This window comes from Malaya genurostris, chromosome 2 (genome assembly GCF_030247185.1).
Source record: "Malaya genurostris strain Urasoe2022 chromosome 2, Malgen_1.1, whole genome shotgun sequence".
Lineage (NCBI taxonomy): Eukaryota > Metazoa > Arthropoda > Insecta > Diptera > Culicidae > Malaya > Malaya genurostris.
This window is the reverse complement of record NC_080571.1, coordinates 241,574,864-241,598,690: the sequence shown is the minus strand read 5'-3', so window position 1 is coordinate 241,598,690 and position 23,827 is coordinate 241,574,864. Positions and strand designations below refer to the sequence as shown.

Sequence of the window (23,827 nt, the reverse complement as noted above, 5' to 3'; positions counted from 1 at the left end):
CTTTGCTGAAAAAACTCTTGTTTTAGAGAATGTGTTTGGTTGGTGAATATCCTGGATACAAACCAGCAAAATTTCAATCCAACACGAAATTCTCATTGGCAAAAATTTTGTTTATTTGGGAGTTTGGCTAAAAGCCGTTTTTGTGCTTTGGGCACATAACCGATTTCACTATTCTTTACGTTCCGTCTTCGAACTCGTCAGTGCAGAGCAATTCGAATTGAACTGCTTAGTGCAAAAACTTAGACAGTTCAATTTGTACCGCTAAGCAGACGTAAACTTAACGCTATTTGCGAAAAAAATTTATATTGCCTCAAACCCAATGTCTTTTCTGAAAAAGAAGTTGCGCTTCGGAGGCATATATAATAGTTTTTTGTAAATAGCGTTAATTTTACGTCTGCTTAGCGGTTCAAATTGAACTGTCTAAGTTTTTGCACTAGGCAGTTTTTTTAGTTGTCTCAAAAAATAACTAACTAAAACCAGAAAATCAACTAATTTTTTTACTTAAATGTTGATTTCGGTCTTTGCGTGCGGTTGGTCGGGACTGGACCGGATCGGAAATTACTACCGTTTTCGTTTATTGATCAGAGCAGCTCGAGAGGTGACTCAGATGTTTGTTTTAGCAACCTGGGGTCGCTCTAGATCGGACTCCAATGGCGTAGTTTTGCTCTGAAAATTTTCTCGGGTCGCACCACGGCATCCATGCGAGTTTGCTTATTTTTTCTTTTTTCTATGAGTTGTTGTTTAGGACGCGTACCACGTGTTCGTTTTACTCGGAGTCAGATTCGCCCGCGTGTAGGTTCAAAAACGAAAACGGTATAATGTTAAGAGGAAGGTTCGTGCATTTGGATGTGGTAATTTAATTGAGTGATGCTATCCTGGAAAAAGTTAAATAATATCTTTGACTTGATTCCCCCAAAGTTTGAAGATGAGCAGTTGAATCTCCAAAATTTGTCGAATATTTTCTTTCGATGAAATTAGAGTCAGTACACCTTTCATTCGTTTCTTGTTGTTACTTTCCTCTATGACGTTTCCATCGAAATACGATCCGTTGAAGACTTATAACTTAGTATTTATATTTCGGTGTGAACAATACAGTACATTTCAATGGTTTGAGTTGAAAATACAGTACAGTACTGAAAAACACGAACTTTGCTCCTGAAAAATGGTAGATTATGTCCTAAATTAGAGCTTCTAATCTTATTCTGCGTATAAAGAGACAACACAATTTTAGTTAGTCTTGAATAATACTAAACAAATCTGAAAGTACGTTACATTTTATTTCCGAACCGTTGATGATTACCGAAAATCTTCTCAAAATTTTGTTTATTATCTCTTAGAAATATTATTTTTAATTTAAAATGATTAGGATTTGGTGGCTGAGTTAAAATTTAAACTTATTATGCAAATATAATTGTGATTCTGATTTTGAATAAGTAGCTTAAATATTATTAATCAATTCGAGTAGAACTTCTGTCTGTCAGATAACAAACTGTGAACATCTGGTTAGATTAGATCACTGTCGTTAAGCAGCTTATCCGTCTGTTAACATTGTCTAACCTTGCACAATGCTTACGTATGCTTACGGATGGAAAACTACAGTAATGGAAAACGAAAAGAGCCAACCAGGAATATTATTGAACCGATAACCTTGATCCGAATGTGCATTCAGCGGGTGTCCCTGAACATTGGATGATCCTTTCGAGCCGCTTATACTGGTTACCTTCAACTTTTGTCCAACGTGGTTAATCCGTTGCATGATTGGACCGGTCACAATCAGGAAAAGTTGCCGTGGAAATCGAAAACACGCGACCGCTTATCGCGAATGGTTTGTAAGATCAATCAATTTTAACGGCTCCCGCCGATGGCAGTGGAAAGAGCACGGGAAGGTGTGGTGACATTGTTACGTGACTTGGTGATAATGGAATTAATATGCGGGTGGTGTCATCGGATCGAGTTTTCGCTGCCAAGTATTTTGAACTGGTGTCGCTGTGCATACATCCATACCTTTAAATACGATGGAACTGTTTACGATTCGTTCAACCTTCGTTGTTTCGAAGTTCAAGAGCAAAAGGGTTGTCATTAGTGTCCGTAGGTTAGTTACTTGCCTAGTTTGGCAAGGAGAAACGAATTCGGAATAATAATTGGTTTAGTGTGCTTCGCCGCAGCAAATAAATGTCTACTCTAGAAAACAATTCCGTTTGTATTATAAAACCTTTTCCCGAGCTTTGTTTTCTGAACGTTCATATTGATTTAAGTGAATCACGGAATTAGATATCTATATTCTTTCTTATTATTATATATTGTATTATAACCATCCACCAGTTCCACCGTTTGAAGAGATATTGCTAGACATCGGTGCTTTTACTTACCACAGCTTAGGAGCCTTAACCATTCATACGAGAGTTTCGTTGAAATTCACTCTAAGCCGATTAGAACAAACACCGAGTAGCATTTGTGCTCTCAGGCACTTTCTAACCGATAGACTGTCTGCCACACGGCTCAAGTCTGGGAGGGTTGAGCTATCGCAGCATTAAAGTAATTATCGGAAAACCTTCTTCCTTGAAACAGTGGCATAATTACGGGACGTGTTGGTGTGTAAGTGTGTAATCCAAACGATGTCGACGTGGTTAATTAATTATAGCCGACGCCTGCTAGCGTCATTATCATAATCGTTCAATTTCGGTGGTTTACCGAAGAAAAGGTCGTCTAATACGTGAAAAGCCTAAAACTGTGGTTTTTTGGTTTTTGCGTCTTGGACCGCTAGGATTAAAGTAACGGGAAAGTCACTAACGCAAAGAAAAAAAACCTTGTTTTCGATTTTATGGTAGCTCTAAGATCCTGTGGTGTGCAAAACTCATTATCGAGATCAAAGGGCTGTCGAAATTCGCAAACTAATTATCGAACCATCAAGGCTATAATGTCGTAGCAGCAATCTGAAACGTAATGCGAACGCTCGGCCATGGCTAAACTCAGACCTCCAAATTTCAGTTTAAACTATATATAGTAAACAGTAATGACATTATTCGTTATCACCTGGTGGATCTTTGCGTATATCTAGGGTTACCACCTGGGATGCATCCCTCGCCCGGCAGTAATGTTGGAGCAAAATGATCCTACAATTGAAGAGATTTTTTAATTTAACTTTTCTCGTTATACCGCAAATATCATAAAATCGTTGTACTGGAGACGTACTTGAATATTCATTACACAAAATTATTCGCTTTTTGTTAGTGTGTATGTTTTTCACTAGGAAATCAAATTACCTGAAGATCTACGATGCTTAGGAGATACGCATGATTTTGTCTCAGTGAGCTAGTTTTGGTCTCGGTAACTATTTTTCATCCGATGGGTAATCTGACAGTTAGTGAAGACATTTAGTTCTCCAATTATAAGTTATTGATTTCTCATCAGATCGGTAACTATACATCGGTCACTCATTGTCACATTGCTCGAATCATCGTCTCCTTTTTAGAAGCGACTAACTATAGTAAACTATAAATTACTAAGTAACTTTCAAAATGCAGTCGCCACTTAATCACATTTTCCACCTTATAAAATTTCAATATTGGAATCCCATTGTTGTTGTCACGCAGAGATTAGTAGCACGATAAGTTGCTGTCCTGTATTTTTCTACTGATTGTGCAATTTATCAAATTAGTTTATATTACTACTTTAGTAACTGTTGTGTTATGGAAAAAGCGCAATTTTTTTTTGTTGTGCAACATATATTTAAGTTCTTCCGTTGTTACGAACATTCATTCACAATTATTGTGCAACTGATACAAAAACCCATGCATCCATTCCATTAAAAATGCAGCAATCAAATAAGCGAAAAAACAATTGTGAAACTCATGGAAACTACTACGTAATGTAAACAAGAATTGAATTGATGTTTACAAAAACATAGCAAACATAATTTCTAATGATTAAGTCTCACATTTGATTTTTAATACAACTGCTCGTAACTCAAACATGAAATTTTAAAAATATTCTGCACATAAATGAATGGTAATACACTGAAGTCTCTCTTTACGCGGGGGATACGTACCGCGTATAAAAATACCGAGCAAAAAAACCGCGTAACTTCCGAAATCCGCGTGAAAAAAACCGCGTAACTTCGGAAATCCGCATAAAAAAAACCTCCAAACCAAAGAAAAAAATTTGTTTATGCCAAATATCTTAAAAATGCATGAAACATCCAGATCTGGTGTAACCTAAAAAAATTTTTTTTTTCGTGAAAATCGACTTTAGGACATGGAAAAATTTTTAGTCATTCAAAATCGAAAAAAATTTTTTGGTGCCGAAAAAAAACCGCGTAACTTTGGAAACCCGCGTAAAAAAAGCCGCGTATAAAGAAACCGGATAGAAAAACGCGTGAAACTCAATCATGACATCAAGGGTAACAGTGTGTTGAAAAGAAAATGGTTCACCCAACGTAATGATTTATTTTACCAAAATGAAAGGAAATATAAACGTGTAAATATTGAAAAGAGAAATTTTTGTTTTTATTTTTATCAAACTAGTTGACTTAAACAATAATACAGTTTAATCATTCATCTTAGTGAACCCGACATTTGTGATACGCACTGTAGGTATTATTTTGGTGAACCCATGTGTTTTAGTTGCAAAAACAAGTTGCTCAAGCGGCAATATATAACTATGAGAGTAGCTATGATGAACTTAACTTTTCGTTCAATATCTTTAAAAAGTCATGTCAGGTCTGTTAATTTTTTTCGCGAGATGAAAACCGAATACAAATTATCTGATTGATTTCTATTTTCATTGCATATGTAATGCTGTATTTCTAAAAGTTTTATAATATTATTCTCTTGTCGGCAAGTTTGGCGTTCATTTCAAGCAGATAAATCTGGTACAACTTATTTGAAAGTTTCGAATTGTTTTTCTTAAAATGAAAAAAAATGCACACATTGACCTAAAATTTCATGAGTCAGCCGAGACTATGCGGACTCGACAGCAAATTGATTTTAATACGAGATTTTTAATTCGGCTTATCATTTTTTGCGTTGCGGAAAGCATAATTTCACTATTTTTATCTTCACAATTATATATAACCATTTCGGCATATACTTAGCCCGATACAATTATGACAGCCATTTGGAAAATTTTTGATAAGTTGAACAATTGTTTTAGTTAGTTCGTTGTTACATGACGATGTGAAAATTTTTGCAGAGCTTCCATAACTGCTAGTGCAACGAGGGCAAGTTGGTGATTTGCTGCATAATTGTTTTAGATGTACCTTAAATTGTTCTATTGTTATTTTTTCGGTAGTATTTTAAAACTTAACAGTGATAAGTTGCACAACCGATTTTAATATAATATAAATCTTTCTGAACTTATCTAACATAAAAAATAATTATAAAACATTTGTAGAATTTCAATAAGTTACATTTGCTACTTGGGTAACTACAAGAGCAATGGCAAATGAAGTCAGTTTTTTATGTTTTATCATATATCTTTATTGAGCAAACGATAGTAACGAACATATATCAAATATTGCGTGGATTCTTGCTTATGATATAAAATATACGGGTAAGATTAAAAATACAACAACTGGAAATATAAACAAAAAAACGCCCTGCTTAATCGGATTGATTTCTAATATGTTTTTAATTGCATCCCAGGTTAGTTAAAATAATAGAACTATAACAACGATTGGACAAGATTTGCATGCTCGAGTCCTGTCTCTGGAAGAAAAACAAATGAACGTTGCTTGGTCTTGCTCTGATCTGTGCCGTCTTAAGCGAATAAATATCCGAACTCGATGAAACAATTGACAAGAAGCAAAAATAAGTTAAATTTGAATGAAGTAAACAGAGCGAACAATGAACATAGTATATCAAAAGAGTGGTTCTAACTGATACAAAAAAAACAACATATAGAATTTTGAGGTTGATAATTTCAAATCTAATTTTTTTCATTTTTCAGGCCGATTAAATGTATTTTTTTGTTACTCGCACATAAACAACCAGCAGCTGAATGGTGTAATTATGGGATTCATTTCATTTTACTCGAATGCTGGATTTGTTTACACTCGTTTGGTGAGAATTTTGCACTGCGAAAGATGCACAAAGCTAATCAAATTGTTCTAGATTTGTACTAAACTGATTATTTTTACTTTCGAATTTCAAAGAAGTAATCTCAATAGTTCTTTAAATAACATTTAGAGCCATTAGAACGGCTGATTTTTTTTAATGTTTCCAAGCCTTTGTCCATTTTTCGTTTTCTTTTTCTCCAATGTCCAACAGCAGATATGTTCACACACAGAAAAAAATTATGAATTTTACCGGTGACATAATTCTTCAAACGATACAATTCATAACTACTTAACTTCTCAAATGACACAATATTCCATTCGTACAGTAATTTGCACTCGGCTAGCAAGTGAGACTGTATGAATTTATATGCTCAATTTACCAGCCAAGCGGATATGTGCTTCTGTGGCTCAGTCGACTAACTGGTGTGCTTTGTGGTCTAATGTTTTTCGGTTCAAGTCGCGTTGTTGCTGTCGATCTTTTGATTTTGATTCCATTCGTTTCAAAGTCACGTAATTTTCAAATCACTCAATTTTACATGTTCTTGAATATAAGTGTGTGTGAAAAATTACGCTCCATTTATGTGCATCTGATAAGATGTAAAATCACCAGAAATTTTCGAACTGTGCAGAAGAACTAGTTGTTGTTTTTTCTGCGTGTAGGTTTGAGGAACTGAATCTCATATTCGTCATGTACTAAAGCACTAGCTGAATAATGACGGATCACGGGTGTAGTTCCACTGTCTTGGCGTAGATGGCAGTCTCGCACTTCATGGATTTTCATAGACTGAAATAGCTGACGTGCAACAGGGTCTATTTATAGATTCGGTTGATTTTGATGTTTCGTGATTGGACCTATATTTTTCACTATTCAAATAATGTTTACGTAATAAACATGGTGTTAACAACAATCTTACACCTTCTTCCATTCGTTTCGTTTAAGAATTAGAGAAAATTGAGTAAATTGAAGGAAAAGTTTAAAAAAAAAATAAAATATAAATTAAATAAATTTCGTTATATTTTCGGTGAGCATAGTAAAGAAAGATGTAGTCCTACGTCAAAAATAGTAGAAAAAGTTTGGACTTTTCAAAAGACAGTCTAGATCATGTTGGGAAAAAATATTGCGGTTTTTTGTGACAAAGTCTTCAAGTACAGTAACTTTCATTAAAAATCAAGAAGATGCTGCCAAATCGGAATACGATTTGGCGTGAAATTCATCTTATAAGGCCTTCCATTTGATCTGAAAGCAGCGTTTGACGAGGTTGATTACCGGATACTGTTGTGTAAATTATCTCGACTTGGTTTATCATCGCAACTCGAATCTTATTAGGTGTAAAACTTTGCTTCCGCCGTTTTTTCCAAAATTTAAAGCTTTATTGCGAAAAAGTTCTTACAGATGTATTATTCAAAGTATTGTCCGTCCGTCCGCTAGCGACAACTTTCTTCCATCTTTCCGGAAATTTTCGGATCCCGGCTCGAAAAAAGGAGTCCTTTTTGACGCTATCCATGAAGCAATCCATTTTTCCAACTCTTCGAAGGATTGAAAATGTTGATCTGCCAGGCCGTGTGCCATCGAACGGAATAGGTGGAAGTCAGAAGGGACGACATCTGGGGAATACGGCGGGTGGGGCAAGACTTCCCATTTCAGCGTTTCCAGGTACTTTTTGACCACTTTTGCGACGTGAGGCCGAGCATTGTCGTGTTGAAGGATGACTTTGTCATGTCGCTCTGGATATTGTGGCCGCTTTTCTCTTAGCGCGCGACTAAGGCGCATCAGTTGCTTTCGGTAGCGATCTCCTGTGATGATTTCATCCGGTTTTAAGAGCTCGTAGTAAATTGTTATTCATCTTTGAAGGTTTTTTCTCTTCCACCATCATGTTTGTCTTCGACATCGAAATCACCATTTTTAAAACGTTGAAACCACTCCCGACACGTTCTTTTACTCAGAGCATCATCACCGTAAGTTTCTGAAAGCATTCAATGCGCTTCATTTGCATTTTTTTCGAATTGTAACAGAAAAGTAAAACTTCCCGCAAATGGCGAGAATTGGGCACATAAACAGACATTTTCGAGCGTGAATAATACGAAAAACGTGATTAATCCACCTAGCAGTGAGATGATACCTTTTTTTATCAATCCGCATGTGTTTTTTGCATGAATATTCTTCGGTGTTTAAGTTTTCATTATATTATTTTAATGACCGTCGTTTTAAGCGACAATTTGAGATTGTAATCACTCATTACTCTGTAATGTCGAAACTGCAAATACAATCGAATTTAAATCTAGAAGTGTGATAATCGATTAAACATGCCATGATATGTAAGTTCCATTTTAAAGTTTACGGTAATTTAAGGTACTTCCAGAGCCGGTATTCAGGAACCAGTATAACCCAAACCGATTCGTATGGCCATATGACGAACAAATTACAGTTTTGAGTATAACTTTGAAGCTTAATTGGATAAAATTCATTAATTTTTGTATGTATGTATAAAATTAATTAATTTTGTATATAAGTTTAATTCAATTTGAATTTTTGTTTCTGAAATTTGATTAGGCTTTTTTGAGAAAACGATTGAGCTTTGAGAAACGATTTTATACTGGAACCGGAATTCTAAAATCGGTATGACCGAACTCAGATAAATGCACCTGAGAAGCTGTATAGTTTACATTTGTTTCAAAATATTTGAAAATCAGTGAAGACATCTTTGAGAAATCATAGCACGAATTAAATTTTTAGGTGCCTTCTGAATCGACAACTGAATACCACTAAAACTGAAAAAAGTTAATTTTTTTATCGACTATCCAAATCTGCTAACCCGATAAACCTGATTAATTTATGTGGAATAGATATTTTTATACTAATCACCCTGTATCCCCGGAACCGGAAGTTGGATCTGACTGAAGAGCAAGATGTTTTAAAGAATCATGAAACTTTTCATTTGCTTCTAGACGATTCTTAGATTTCATTTGAATTTTAGATCGGTTCAGCCATCTACGAGAAGAATGAGTTACACAATTTTGATGTCGTTTCATATATCATCCTGTAGTTCCGAAACCAGAGGTCGGAACCAAACATAATTCAGCAACTTTGTTTGGGAGCATACGAATTTTCGTATGAATCTGAATTTATAGAAAAGAAATTTTCAGAGAAAATTGAGTGAAATTATTTGTCACACACGCATTTGCTGATCTCGACGAACTGATTCGAATGGTATATGGATGTTATGTTCTTCCAGCATTTATTGCTGTAAGTAGTTTAAAACAATATAATTAAAAAAAATCTGCCATCATCTGGTTTATATATGTCATATTCGAACGATTATGTTGCCAAAAACGAGCCGTGCTAAAATCGGTCCGAGGCAAATTATCATGAAAAAGGATGCTGTACACAGTCTTTTTGGTACTTAGAAACAATTGTATGTAACAGAATAAAAAATCGTGTTTTCCGTTGCTCCCAAGCATTGCTTTGTCATACAGCGCTCAAAATTCCTACTGCTGGAATAGGGGGAAAAGTCGTTTACACAAAAATTTCGATATCTCCGTTAAAAATAGACCGATTTTAACAATCTATGGCTTGTTGAATAGGTATTATCGTGCGGAATCTAAGTCTGAAAACATATTCTGTTTTCAAGGTCAATTGTGACAGATACTGTCAAAAAACTGAAAATTTTGACATAAAACTTCGAATAACTCAAAAAGTAAACATCCGATCTCAAAACCATTCAATAGCGTTTTGGGTGACGGGGAGACCTTTTATTTGCGACTAGTTTGATCAAAATCGGTCCAGCCATCTCTGAGATCTCGACCTCTTAGTTGACAACACACATACAGACACACACACACACACACACACACACACACACACACACACACACACACACACACACACACACAGACATTTGCTCAGTTCGTCGAGCTGAATCGATTGGTATATGTCATTCGGCCCTCCGGGCCTCGGAAAAATTTTCGAAATTTTGAGCGAATTCTATACCTATTTTTTATATATATAAAAAAAGGTAAAAAAGAACAACTGTCACTGAAACGGCGATGACAATTCGTTAGGCACTGTACACACTCACTTTAAAGGCATTATCATCTATGTATATTAACCAGCCTTAGCCGTTACAGCCACCTATCGGAAAACGGCGGAAGCAAAGTTGTACACCTGATAGCTGAACTCATATCTTTTCGATAGACAACTGCGCGTAAAAATCTATAACGTAGCGTCGACCGAATTATCGAATAAATTAGGTGTTTCGCAAGGTAGTAACTTAGGACCCTTGCTATTTGTAGTATTTTTCAACGATGTTGCATTGCTCTTGGGATCTGGTTGTAAATACTCTACGCAGATGTTTTAAAACTGTATCTCGCCGTTCGTAGTGTTGAGGATTGCCAACGAGTGCAGGATTTGCTGACAAGGTTCGCATATGGGTGCAGAGAAAATAAACTTATTATCAACGTAACCAAATGCCAAGTTGTCACTTTCGATCGGATTCTATGTCCTATTACTTTCAACTATAACATTGATGGAACAATTTTGTCTAGAGTGACTCAGGTGTGTGATCTTGGTGTACAACTGGATGCCAAACTGACGTTCGATATCCAATTCTGCTCACTCGTCCGCACGATTCTGGAAAATGCTTCAGTAATCTGGTGTCCGTATCAAATATCGTGAAGCCTTAGACTTGAACGTGTTCAGAAATGCTTTGTTCGCATGGTATTACGACATTTGCCGTGGAGAGATCCTGTGAACTTGCCACCATATCCGGACAGATGCCAATTATTGGGAATCGATACATATTAAATGGGGAGATTGATGCTCCAGAATTGCGCAGCAAAATTAGTTTTCGATTACCAAGCGAATCATTGTGATATACGACTCTACGGATATCACAGGACTATATTTGGAAGTAACGAACCTATAACTGCGTGCAAAAACGAGCTTTTACTTCTGTTGAAACAAAAATAAATATAAAAACCCTTCTTAATCCACCTAGTGGTGTGATAATGCCTTTCTCTTCTTTCATAACAGTCTCATGAAAATATGTTTCATACTTTTATTAAATAATTTTGGATACTAATTTTGACACCAATTAATTCAGATTGATTCGAGTAGTTCACAAAAGCATGCTTCAGTGTTTATGTCACACAGTCAGCATCATTTTTCCAAACTAGTGCTTGACATTTGCGTTGCCTATTTGTATGAGAACAGTGATGCTAATCTAAAAAAGCCTTCTTAGTCCACTTAGTGAAATTTTCATATATCTTGAAAAATCACCATAGGGGGGAGTACATGAAATTTTCGAAATCGAAAAAAAATGTTTGATGCCAAAAGGCTTAGAATTGCATGAAACGTCGAGATTTAGTGTCATCTCGAAAAAAAATTTTTTTGAAAAAATCGACTTTTTGGGACTTAGAAAAAATATGAAAATTTTTCTAAGTCCCAGAAAGTTGATTTTTTCAAAAAAATTTTTTTTCGAGATGACACTAAATTTCGATGTTTTATGCAGTTTTAAGAGTTTTGGCATCAAAAAAAAATTTCGATTTTGGAAATTTCATGTACTCCCCCCTATGGTGCTTTTTCAAGATCGAAAATTGCCAAACCTTTACCACCGGGCAGCACCCCTTAAGCATGTCCGATTTAGGTCAAATTTTGCATGAAGACTTTTTTCGAGGTGCTTAAACTTTTGAGCACTAGAACTTTACGAAAATAGAGTTGATCCCAAAATTTTGGCACCCTTATATATATAAGAGCGGTAAAAATCAACGTGTTTTGTCGGTTACGTCACTTATACCATCATATATCTGGAACCAAAAGTCACAACCATTTGATCTTCGAACTTGATCAACGGCCCGACAGTAGCTTTCAAACGAGCCCAAGTTTGTTAAAATCGGATCAGCCATCTCTGAGAAAATTGAGCGCGTTCAAATACAACGCTTTTTGTCGGTTACGTCACTTATACGATCATATCTCCGGAACCAAAACTCACAACCATTTGATCTTCGAACTTGATCAATAGCCCGACAGTAGCTTTCAAACGAGCCCAAGTTTGTTAAAATTGGTTCAGCCATCTCTGAGAAAATTGAGCGCGTTCAAATAGCACGATTTTTGTCGGTTACGTCACTTATACCATCATATCTCCGGAACCAAAAGTCACAGCCATTTGATCTTCGAACTTGATCAATGGCCCGGCAGTAGCTTTCAAACGAGTCCAAGTTTGTTCAAATCGGTTCAGCCATCTCTGAGAAAATTGAGCGCGTTCAAATACAACGCTTTTTGTCGGTTACGTCACTTATACAATCATATCTCCGGAACCAAAAGTCACAGCCATTTGATCTTCGAACTTGATCAATGGCCCGGCAGTAGCTTTCAAACGAGCCCAAGTTTGTGAAAATCGGTTCAGCCATCTCTGAGAAAATTGAGCGCGTTCAAATACAACGCTTTTTGTCGGTTACGTCACTTATACAATCATATCTCCGGAACCAAAAGTCACAGCCATTTGATCTTCGAACTTGATCAATGGCCCGGCAGTAGCTTTCAAACGAGCCCAAGTTTGTGAAAATCGGTTCAGCCATCTCTGAGAAAATTGAGCGCGTTCAAATACAACGCTTTTTGTCGGTTACGTCACTTATACAATCATATCTCCGGAACTAAAAGTCACAGCCATTTTATCTTCGAACTTGATCAATGGCCCGGCAGTAGCTTTCAAACGAGCCCAAGTTTGTTAAAATCGGTTCAGCCATCTCTGAGAAAATTGAGCGCGTTCGAATTCAACGCCTTTTGTCGGTTACGTCACTTATACAATCATATCTCCGGAACCAAAAGTCACAGCCATTTTATCTTCGAACTTGATCAATGGCCCGGCAGTAGCTTTCAAACGAGCCCAAGTTTGTTCAAATCGGTTGAGCCATCTCTGAGAAAATTGAGCGCGTTCAAATATCTTCGAAAAGTGCACACACATACACACACACACACATACACACACACACACACACACACACACACACACACACACACACAGACATTTTCCGATCTCGTCGAGCTGAGTCGAATGGTATATAACACTATGGGTCTCCGAGGCTCCGTTCGAAAGTCGGTTTTTCCAGCAATTCTAATACCTTTCTATAGAGAAAGGCAAAACCCTTCTTAGTCCACTTAGTGGAATTTTCATATATCTTGAAAAATCACCATAGGAGGGAGTACATGAAATTTTCGAAATCGAAAAAAAATTTTTGATGCCAAAAGGCTTAGAATTGCATGAAACGTCGAGATTTAGTGTCATCTCGAAAAAAAATTTTTTTGAAAAAGTCGACTTTTTGGGACTTAGAAAAAATATGAAAATTTTTCTAAGTCCCAGAAAGTTGATTTTTTCAAAAAAAAATTTTTTCGGGATAACACTAAATTTCGATGTTTTATGCAGTTTTAAGAGTTTTGGCATCAAAAAAAATTTTTTATTTTGGAAATTTCATGTACTCCCCCCTATGGTGCTTTTTCAAGATCGATAATTGTCAAACCTTTACCACCGGGCAGCACCCCTTAAGCATGTCCGATTTAGGTCAAATTTTGCATGAAGGCTTTTTTCGAGGTGCTTAAACTTTTGAGCACTAGAACTTTACGAAAATAGAGTTGATCCCAAAATTTTGGCACCCTTATATATACAAGAGCGGTAAAAATCAACGTGTTTTGTCGGTTACGTCACTTATACAATCATATTTCTGGAACCAAAAGTCACAACCATTTGATCTTCGAACTTGATCAATGGCACGACAGTAGCTTTCAAACGAGCCCAAGTTTGTTGAAATCGGATCAGCCATCTCTGAGAAAATTGAGCGCGTTCAAATACAACGCTTTTTGTCGGTTACGTCACTTATAGAATCATATCTCCGGAACCAAAAATCACAGCCATTTGATCTTCGAACTTGATCAATGGCCCGACAGTAGCTTTCAAACGAGCCCAAGTTTGTTCAAATCGGTTCAGCCATCTCTGAGAAAATTGAGCGCGTTCAAATACAACGCTTTTTGTCGGTTACGTCACTTATAGAATCATATCTCCTGAACCAAAAATCACAGCCATTTGATCTTCGAACTTGATCAATGGCCCGACAGTAGCTTTCAAACGAGCCCAAGTTTGTTCAAATCGGTTCAGCCATCTCTGAGAAAATTGAGCGCGTTCAAATATCTTCGAAAAGTGCACACACATACACACACACACACATACACACACACACACATACACACACACACACACACACACAGACATTTTCCGATCTCGACGAACTGAGTCGAATGGTATATAACACTATGGGTCTCCGAGGCTCCGTTCGAAAGTCGGTTTTTCCAGCAATTCTAATACCTTTCTATAGAGAAAGGCAAAAAGCCTTCTTAGTCCACTTAGTGAAATTTTCATATATCTTGAAAAATCACCATAGGGGGGAGTACATGAAATTTTCGAAATCGAAAAAAAAATGTTTGATGCCAAAAGGCTTAGAATTGCATGAAACGTCGAGATTTAGTGTCATCTCGAAAAAAAATTTTTTTGAAAAAATCGACTTTTTGGGACTTAGAAAAAATATGAAAATTTTTCTAAGTCCCAGAAAGTTGATTTTTTCAAAAAAATTTTTTTTCGAGATGACACTAAATTTCGATGTTTTATGCAGTTTTAAGAGTTTTGGCATCAAAAAAAAATTTCGATTTTGGAAATTTCATGTACTCCCCCCTATGGTGCTTTTTCAAGATCGAAAATTGCCAAACCTTTACCACCGGGCAGCACCCCTTAAGCATGTCCGATTTAGGTCAAATTTTGCATGAAGACTTTTTTCGAGGTGCTTAAACTTTTGAGCACTAGAACTTTACGAAAATAGAGTTGATCCCAAAATTTTGGCACCCTTATATATATAAGAGCGGTAAAAATCAACGTGTTTTGTCGGTTACGTCACTTATACCATCATATATCTGGAACCAAAAGTCACAACCATTTGATCTTCGAACTTGATCAACGGCCCAACAGTAGCTTTCAAACGAGCCCAAGTTTGTTAAAATCGGATCAGCCATCTCTGAGAAAATTGAGCGCGTTCAATTACAACGCTTTTTGTCGGTTACGTCACTTATACGATCATATCTCCGGAACCAAAACTCACAACCATTTGATCTTCGAACTTGATCAATAGCCCGACAGTAGCTTTCAAACGAGCCCAAGTTTGTTAAAATTGGTTCAGCCATCTCTGAGAAAATTGAGCGCGTTCAAATAGCACGATTTTTGTCGGTTACGTCACTTATACCATCATATCTCCGGAACCAAAAGTCACAGCCATTTGATCTTCGAACTTGATCAATGGCCCGGCAGTAGCTTTCAAACGAGTCCAAGTTTGTTCAAATCGGTTCAGCCATCTCTGAGAAAATTGAGCGCGTTCAAATACAACGCTTTTTGTCGGTTACGTCACTTATACAATCATATCTCCGGAACCAAAAGTCACAGCCATTTGATCTTCGAACTTGATCAATGGCCCGGCAGTAGCTTTCAAACGAGCCCAAGTTTGTGAAAATCGGTTCAGCCATCTCTGAGAAAATTGAGCGCGTTCAAATACAACGCTTTTTGTCGGTTACGTCACTTATACAATCATATCTCCGGAACTAAAAGTCACAGCCATTTTATCTTCGAACTTGATCAATGGCCCGGCAGTAGCTTTCAAACGAGCCCAAGTTTGTTAAAATCGGTTCAGCCATCTCTGAGAAAATTGAGCGCGTTCGAATTCAACGCCTTTTGTCGGTTACGTCACTTATACAATCATATCTCCGGAACCAAAAGTCACAGCCATTTTATCTTCGAACTTGATCAATGGCCCGGCAGTAGCTTTCAAACGAGCCCAAGTTTGTTCAAATCGGTTGAGCCATCTCTGAGAAAATTTAGCGCGTTCAAATATCTTCGAAAAGTGCACACACATACACACACACACACATACACACACACACACACACAGACATTTTCCGATCTCGTCGAGCTGAGTCGAATGGTATATAACACTATGGGTCTCCGAGGCTCCGTTCGAAAGTCGGTTTTTCCAGCAATTCTAATACCTTTCTATAGAGAAAGGCAAAACCCTTCTTAGTCCACTTAGTGGAATTTTCATATATCTTGAAAAATCACCATAGGAGGGAGTACATGAAATTTTCGAAATCGAAAAAAAATTTTTGATGCCAAAAGGCTTAGAATTGCATGAAACGTCGAGATTTAGTGTCATCTCGAAAAAAAATTTTTTTGAAAAAGTCGACTTTTTGGGACTTAGAAAAAATATGAAAATTTTTCTAAGTCCCAGAAAGTTGATTTTTTCAAAAAAAAATTTTTTCGGGATAACACTAAATTTCGATGTTTTATGCAGTTTTAAGAGTTTTGGCATCAAAAAAAATTTTTTATTTTGGAAATTTCATGTACTCCCCCCTATGGTGCTTTTTCAAGATCGATAATTGTCAAACCTTTACCACCGGGCAGCACCCCTTAAGCATGTCCGATTTAGGTCAAATTTTGCATGAAGGCTTTTTTCGAGGTGCTTAAACTTTTGAGCACTAGAACTTTACGAAAATAGAGTTGATCCCAAAATTTTGGCACCCTTATATATACAAGAGCGGTAAAAATCAACGTGTTTTGTCGGTTACGTCACTTATACAATCATATTTCTGGAACCAAAAGTCACAACCATTTGATCTTCGAACTTGATCAATGGCACGACAGTAGCTTTCAAACGAGCCCAAGTTTGTGAAAATCGGTTCAGCCATCTCTGAGAAAATTGAGCGCGTTCAAATACAACGCTTTTTGTCGGTTACGTCACTTATACAATCATATCTCCGGAACTAAAAGTCACAGCCATTTTATCTTCGAACTTGATCAATGGCCCGGCAGTAGCTTTCAAACGAGCCCAAGTTTGTTAAAATCGGTTCAGCCATCTCTGAGAAAATTGAGCGCGTTCGAATTCAACGCCTTTTGTCGGTTACGTCACTTATACAATCATATCTCCGGAACCAAAAGTCACAGCCATTTTATCTTCGAACTTGATCAATGGCCCGGCAGTAGCTTTCAAACGAGCCCAAGTTTGTTCAAATCGGTTGAGCCATCTCTGAGAAAATTGAGCGCGTTCAAATATCTTCGAAAAGTGCACACACATACACACACACACACACATACACACACACACACACACACACACACACACACACAGACATTTTCCGATCTCGTCGAGCAGAGTCGAATGGTATATAACACTATGGGTCTCCGAGGCTCCGTTCGAAAGTCGGTTTTTCCAGCAATTCTAATACCTTTCTATAGAGAAAGGCAAAAACTAGCTGAATTGCCCGGCGTTGCTCGGAAATGTTTCGTGAAGGCAAGGCCGAAGTTGTCCTGCTTCGTGAAATACTCTGATTGTAGTGAAACAAAACTTAGTCGGAAACCCGATTGAACAATACTCCATGTTCCAATAATTCATGTTCATATTGCGAATGATCAGTGTCCCATCTCAGATCTCACAATAATCATAATTTTCATGGTATTCTCGACAAATTGGGTTAGTTTTATATTTGAATCCTTTTGTTAGAAACATTTAAAACACCTTTCTCTCCATAAATATCTTCTTAGTAACCTCCGAGTTTCATCTCTATATGTGCTTGTAACGTAGTTCCGTACTTCCTCGTCACATTCGATCTACAATACCTTTGGCTTCCATGGCTATGAACACTTGCTACTCCCTCCTCTTTATAAAAATTCAATGTAATGACATCATTTATTTGCTCAAAATTGTCCATCTGATAATGATTATTTTATAACGAAAGGCTGTTTAACATCATAACTACATTCGTGCTATAGAATAACGTTTTTATATAATTTATTTTACCAAGACTTTAACTATTTTCGTCGTTCATCGGGGAGGAAAACCTATAGAATAATGATTCAGTTAAAACAAATTTCGTTGTAATCTTATTTCCATCACCCTGAGTCGACAGTTTTCTCAATCAATTTGTTGAGAATACTCATTCCCCCTCTTGTGAATATTTTTATGAACCTCGCTCAGTTGCTAGAAATATACTGTACTTGTAAAGAAGTACCAATTTTTCGTAAAACACGATCAATTTTCCTTTACACTTTCCATGTTCGGCGCACTTACTCCACTCTCTCACCCTCAAAATAACCTTCTAATCTTTTTTGATTTAACTTTCTTTTTGTCAGTGAACTTACTACAGATCTCCTTCATGATTATCCTGAGTAGTGTAGAAAGTATCTGTGCTTTTCAAAAAATATCGATTCCCACATTTGGTACATGTGCCAAACTTGGTAAGGATTCGTTTAGTTGTTTCGTAGTTATGCTGAGACTTAAATACACTCGCGTTCATAGGCAGATAAAGTTTATTTTCCCTTAGTTTTTTGAATTTCCCGGCAAAATGGAACCAAATCCTTTGAAATTATTCGAAGAAAAATACGACCTTGAAATTCTTGCCACTCTCTTGTTTTATAAGATTAAATGCGAGATTAAAATTTATTTTCAAAAACCCCTCCTTCTAGTTTAAATATCGATTCTCTTCAAATTTCGTCATTAACCCTCTCCCCCCATGACACTTGCTACACACTCTTCCCCCTTGAAAATGTAGAGCAATGAGTATCTGTGCAAAATTTGATAGCAATCCGCTCAGCAGTTCCAGAGTTGCGCCGTTACAAACATTACATCCCCTTTTTAGAGGGACGTAATACATCCACCCCACATTAATATTCTAAGTTGCGCAAAAAGTATCTATGGTCTTCATGGTTCATAATATCGATCTCGTCAAATTAAATAAATTTTTTCATGACCCCTGTTAAGGATACTTGCTACGTGTGATAGCAATCCCTTCAGTAGTGTCGGAGTTATGCCGTTACACCCCTCTTTTTAAATGCACTTGCCACATCCACTTCCCATATATACTAAAATCATCGATTCTTGTCAAATTTTATGAATATTATTTCATGACGCCTCCTGTTAATGATACTTGGTACGCTTCCTCCCCTATAAAAAATACCTTGATGACTATTTCTGAAGAGCAAGAAATAACTGTACCAAATTTTATAGCAATTCTTGCAATAGTTCCGGAGTTATGCCGTTACAAACATTACACCCCCCCCCCCCCCTTTAAAGAAACTTGCTACATCCATTCCCCATATTATCATATCTTATATACGCAAAATGTTTCTATGGACTTAAAAAAGTATCGATTCTCGTCAAATTAGACAAATTTATTCATGACCTCCCCCTGTTAGGACCACTTACTACGCTCCCTCCCCATTAAAATATCTTTATGACCATCTCTGAAGAGCAAGAAGTATCTGTGCCAAGTTTGGTGGCAATCCGTTCAGTAGTTTCGGAATTATGCCGTTTTAAACATTACACCCCCCTGTTTAAAGGCACTTGCTACATCCACACCCCATATAGTCATATCTAAGGTATGCAAAATGGTTCTACGGTTTTCAAAACGTATCGATTCTTTTCAAGTTATATGAATTTTTCCATGACCCCTCCTTGTTTATGACACTTGCTACGCTCCCTCCCATATAAATATACTCCCTAAACCATCTCTGAAATACAAGAAGTACCTGTACCAAGTTTGGTGGAAATCCGTTTAGTAGTTCCGAAGTTATCGCGTTACAAACATACAAACTTACATCCATTTTTATATATATAGATAGGTATAGAATTCGCTCAAACTTTAGAAAAATTTTCCGAGGCCCGGAGGGCCGAATGTCATATACCAATCGATTCAGCTCGACGAACTGAGCAAATGTCCATGTGTGTGTGTGTGTATGTGTGTGTGTGTCTGTATGTGTGTTGTCAACTAAGAGGTCGAGATCTCAGAGATGGCTGGACCGATTTTGATCAAACTAGTCGCAAATAAAAGGTCTCCCCGTCACCCAGAACGCTATTGAATGGTTTTGAGATCGGATGTTTACTTTTTGAGTTATACGAAGTTTTATGTCAAAATTTTCAGTTTTTTGACAGTGTCTGTCACAATTGACCTTGAAAACAGAATATATTTTCAGACTTTGATTCCGCACGGTAATACCTATCCAACAAGCCATAGATTGTTAAAATCCGTCTATTTTTAACGAAATATCGAAATTTTTGTGTAAGCGACTTTTTCCCCTATTCCAACAGTAGAAGTTTTGAGCGCTGTCTGGCAAGGAAATGCTTGGGAGCAACGCAAATCACGATTTTTTATACTGTTACATGCAATTGTTTCTAAGTACCCAAAAGACTGTGTACAGCATGTTATTTTGCCTCGGACCGATTTTAGCACGGTTCGTTTTCGGCAACATAATCATTCGAATATGCCATATGTAAACCAAATGATGGCAGAATTTTTGAGATGAAAGCAATTCCATAATTATATTGATTGACTACTTACTGCAATAAATGCTGGAAGAACATAACAGCCATATACCATTCGAATCAGTTCGTCGAGATCAGCAAATGCATGTGTGACAAATAATTTCACTCATTTTTTTCGGTTTTCTCCCAAACAAGGTTCCTGAATTATGTTTGGTTCCGATCTCTTAATCCGGAACTACAGGATCATATGTGAAACGAAATTAAAACTGTGTAACTCATTTTTCTCGTAGATGGCTGAACCGATCTAAGATTCAAATGAAATCTAATGTCGTTTTCGTTTTTAAATTGCACTACACTGGTGTAGCGAAAGCTGCACTGAAACCGTTCGTTTTTACCAATTGCACTACACCAGTGCTACACTTTTTCTGCACCGATACCACTGGTGTAGCACTCATCAAAAGTTTGGTGTAGCTCTGTGCAATGGAATCGTGTATTGTAGTCAATGGTTACTGTTTATGTTTTCGTCATTTTTGTTCGTTTATTCATGCCTCAGTGTAGCACTGCACCGGTGTAGTGCAAATTAAAAACGAAAACGCCATAAGAATCATGTAAGATTCAAATGAAAAGTTTTAAGATTCTATAAAACATCTTGTTTTTCAGTCAGATCCAACTTCCGGTTCCGGAGATACAGGGTGATTAGTATAAAAATGTCTATTTCACATAAATATATCAGGTTTATCGGGTTAGCAGATTTGGATAATCGATAACCAAATAAACTTCTTTCATTTTTGGTTGTATTCATTTTTCGTTTAGGAAGGCACCCAGAAATTTAATTCACACTACGATTTCTCAAAGATGTCTACATTGATTTTACAACATTTTGAAACAAATGTGTACTATACAGCTACTCAGGTGAATTTGTCTGACTTCGGCTACACCGATTTTCGAATTCCGGTTCCAGTATCGAATCGTTTTCTCAAAAAAGCCAAATCGAATTTCTGAAACAAAGGTTCAAATCAAAATAAATCCAATTTTATCAAATTCTGACTTCCGATTCTGGAATTGTAGGATGATGAATTTTTAAAATTCAAATGATATAGAAGATGACAATCCCGGAAAGCTTTAAAGTTGGACTCAAAAATATTGCAATTTATTCGTCATATGGCCCCACGAATCGGTTTGGATTATGCTGGTTCCTGAATACCGGCTCTGGAAGTACCTTAAATTACCCTAAACTCTGAAGTGGAAATTACTTCGACATATCATGAAATATTTAATCGATTGTTACACTTTTAGATTCAAATTCGATGCGATTTGCAGTTTTGATATTACAGAGTAACGAATGATTAAAATCTCAAATTGCCACTTAAAACGACGGACATTAGAAAACTGAAACACCGAAGAATATTCATGCAAAAAACACATGCGGATTGATAAAAAAAAGGTATCATCTCACTGCTAGGTGGATTAAGCACGTTTTTCTAAAGAAAATTACTTGCTACGAAATAAACGAGTGAATATGATTTAGACAATATAGACGATTCATTCTACTGACATATTCTATAAATTATATCAAGTCATTTTAAGTCACTAAACAAAGGTCCATAGATATCGTAAAGTGAGTTATGCAGAGTGAGACATCTCAAAGCATTCAAAGTCTCAGAGAGTCGATTTAAAAAAATTCGAATCTGGCAAGCAACTACAATTTTTTCCTAATTCTCTGAGTTATGCGGCTTCATTAATTGCGAATTTCCGAATTTATGCACATAAACATGACTTGAGAGAAACCAGTTCAGTTCAACATGACTATCAACAGTCATCAAAATGGTACGGAATCTGTCAGCAGGTAGTGAAGTATTTGTTAGGGAAGCCATCGCACGAATCATGTAGAGGGTAACATTGAAAAACACTAAATAATATTAAATAGATTTGAATATTTAGCTTTTATGCTCATAGTCAAGTCCGTTCGAGCTCCGAGAGTCTTCCTTGTAGTAAAATCTCCCAAAAGAAAATAAGGTATTCTTCACTACACTAGCTAAACAAATTGAAGGATGTTTTTCAATTAATAGAAAAACCAGTTTTCAGTAAAAAAAAAACTTGGCACGAAAATTTTTGACATCCGACTTTACTGCAATCGCAATCGTATGTTGGCAACTCAAAACTTGACTTCTTATGGCAAATCAAATCGCCTAAAAGTATGCACAAATCTGCTAAATAACTCGGAAGAACGTGCCCCTTGAGCCAATAAGTTCTGATTCCTATCTCACGAAGTCTAATTTTAGATTGCATTAAAAGCCTTCCCCCCCTAACAAATGGTTAATCACAGCTGAAAAGTTGTACTAAATTTGTATCAAATTTAGACATAATATTGATATTTACATATCAAGATTTGTACAATTTTGTTATCACCTAGGTCAAATTGAGTTATAATTTCTGTTATTTTATTTCTTAACGAGAACAAGACTATGACATATTTAGTTAGCAAACACGAAACAACCTCCGATACAATATTGCTCTCCCTTGTTGTCCGGGAGTTGCTGTGACTGACTGTACGATAAGATCAAAGTATTTGCATGTCCAACTACGACTCAACTCAATCGCATCGAAATGAAAATTAGTCTGGTACCACGGGTTCTATTGATAAAGTTTTAAATCGTGCAAACCTATAATCAAACCCGTCACGTCTTGTGCACCGGCCTTATGCATAGTTTATAGAGAGTTTATCCGCTCCAGTCTTGCAAAGCGTAAATCCATTCGCAATGAGCTTTTAATTAAAGACTGAATTATCCCTTTCCCATTGCTTCACTGTTGGCGACCGCAATGGCGTTCCATCGTTTTATGTTCTCCTACAGAATAGCATCCCTAAAGTGTCGTTTGACAGGCGAGTTAGGTTCTTACGCGAAAAGTTTTATTCTTCTTTAATGAGGGACTTGGGAAAGTTTGACTGTAAAACTTGACCTTTATTCAATGTTTAGCATCATACAGAGGACGCATCAAGGGACAACATCGTTTTCCGGAACGAGCCCTTCGGAAATTTATGAATCGTTCTTTGATATATCTCATTTCGCAGGGAGTTTGAGCAGAAACTTTTCCACTCTGGCCAGAAGGCGTTTATTCTATAGGGATTATTGCCCTTAATTTGCAAATTCATTTCTCATTTTATTTTAATATCATATTCGAATGTACCCGACCAAACGAAATGTCTCAACTTTGCTAAGCAGAGCGATGCATACTATCTATTGCCAGCCGAACCATTTCCTCTGTCCTCTTTCGAGGATGTCTATCCAATTTTGTTTTCCTAGGATTTCCCATCCTACTTAGCTTCGTTATCTTTTCGTTTGAACATCTTCTCTATCTGGACTATCCGGAAGGGGACGGATGGCGTTCGTCCATGGGTTGACATTGTATGTGTTGTTGTTACAGTATTCGGGCTGA

General features: G+C 36.8%; 1 protein-coding gene across 3 annotated transcripts in view; it reads left to right on the top strand.

Annotated features, from left to right (window-relative positions):
- LOC131428338 (cyclic nucleotide-gated cation channel subunit A) overlaps nucleotides 1-23,827 on the top strand; it is a 437,118-nt gene that overhangs the window by 300,661 nt on the left and 112,630 nt on the right. The gene's annotated exons all lie outside the window — the stretch shown is intronic.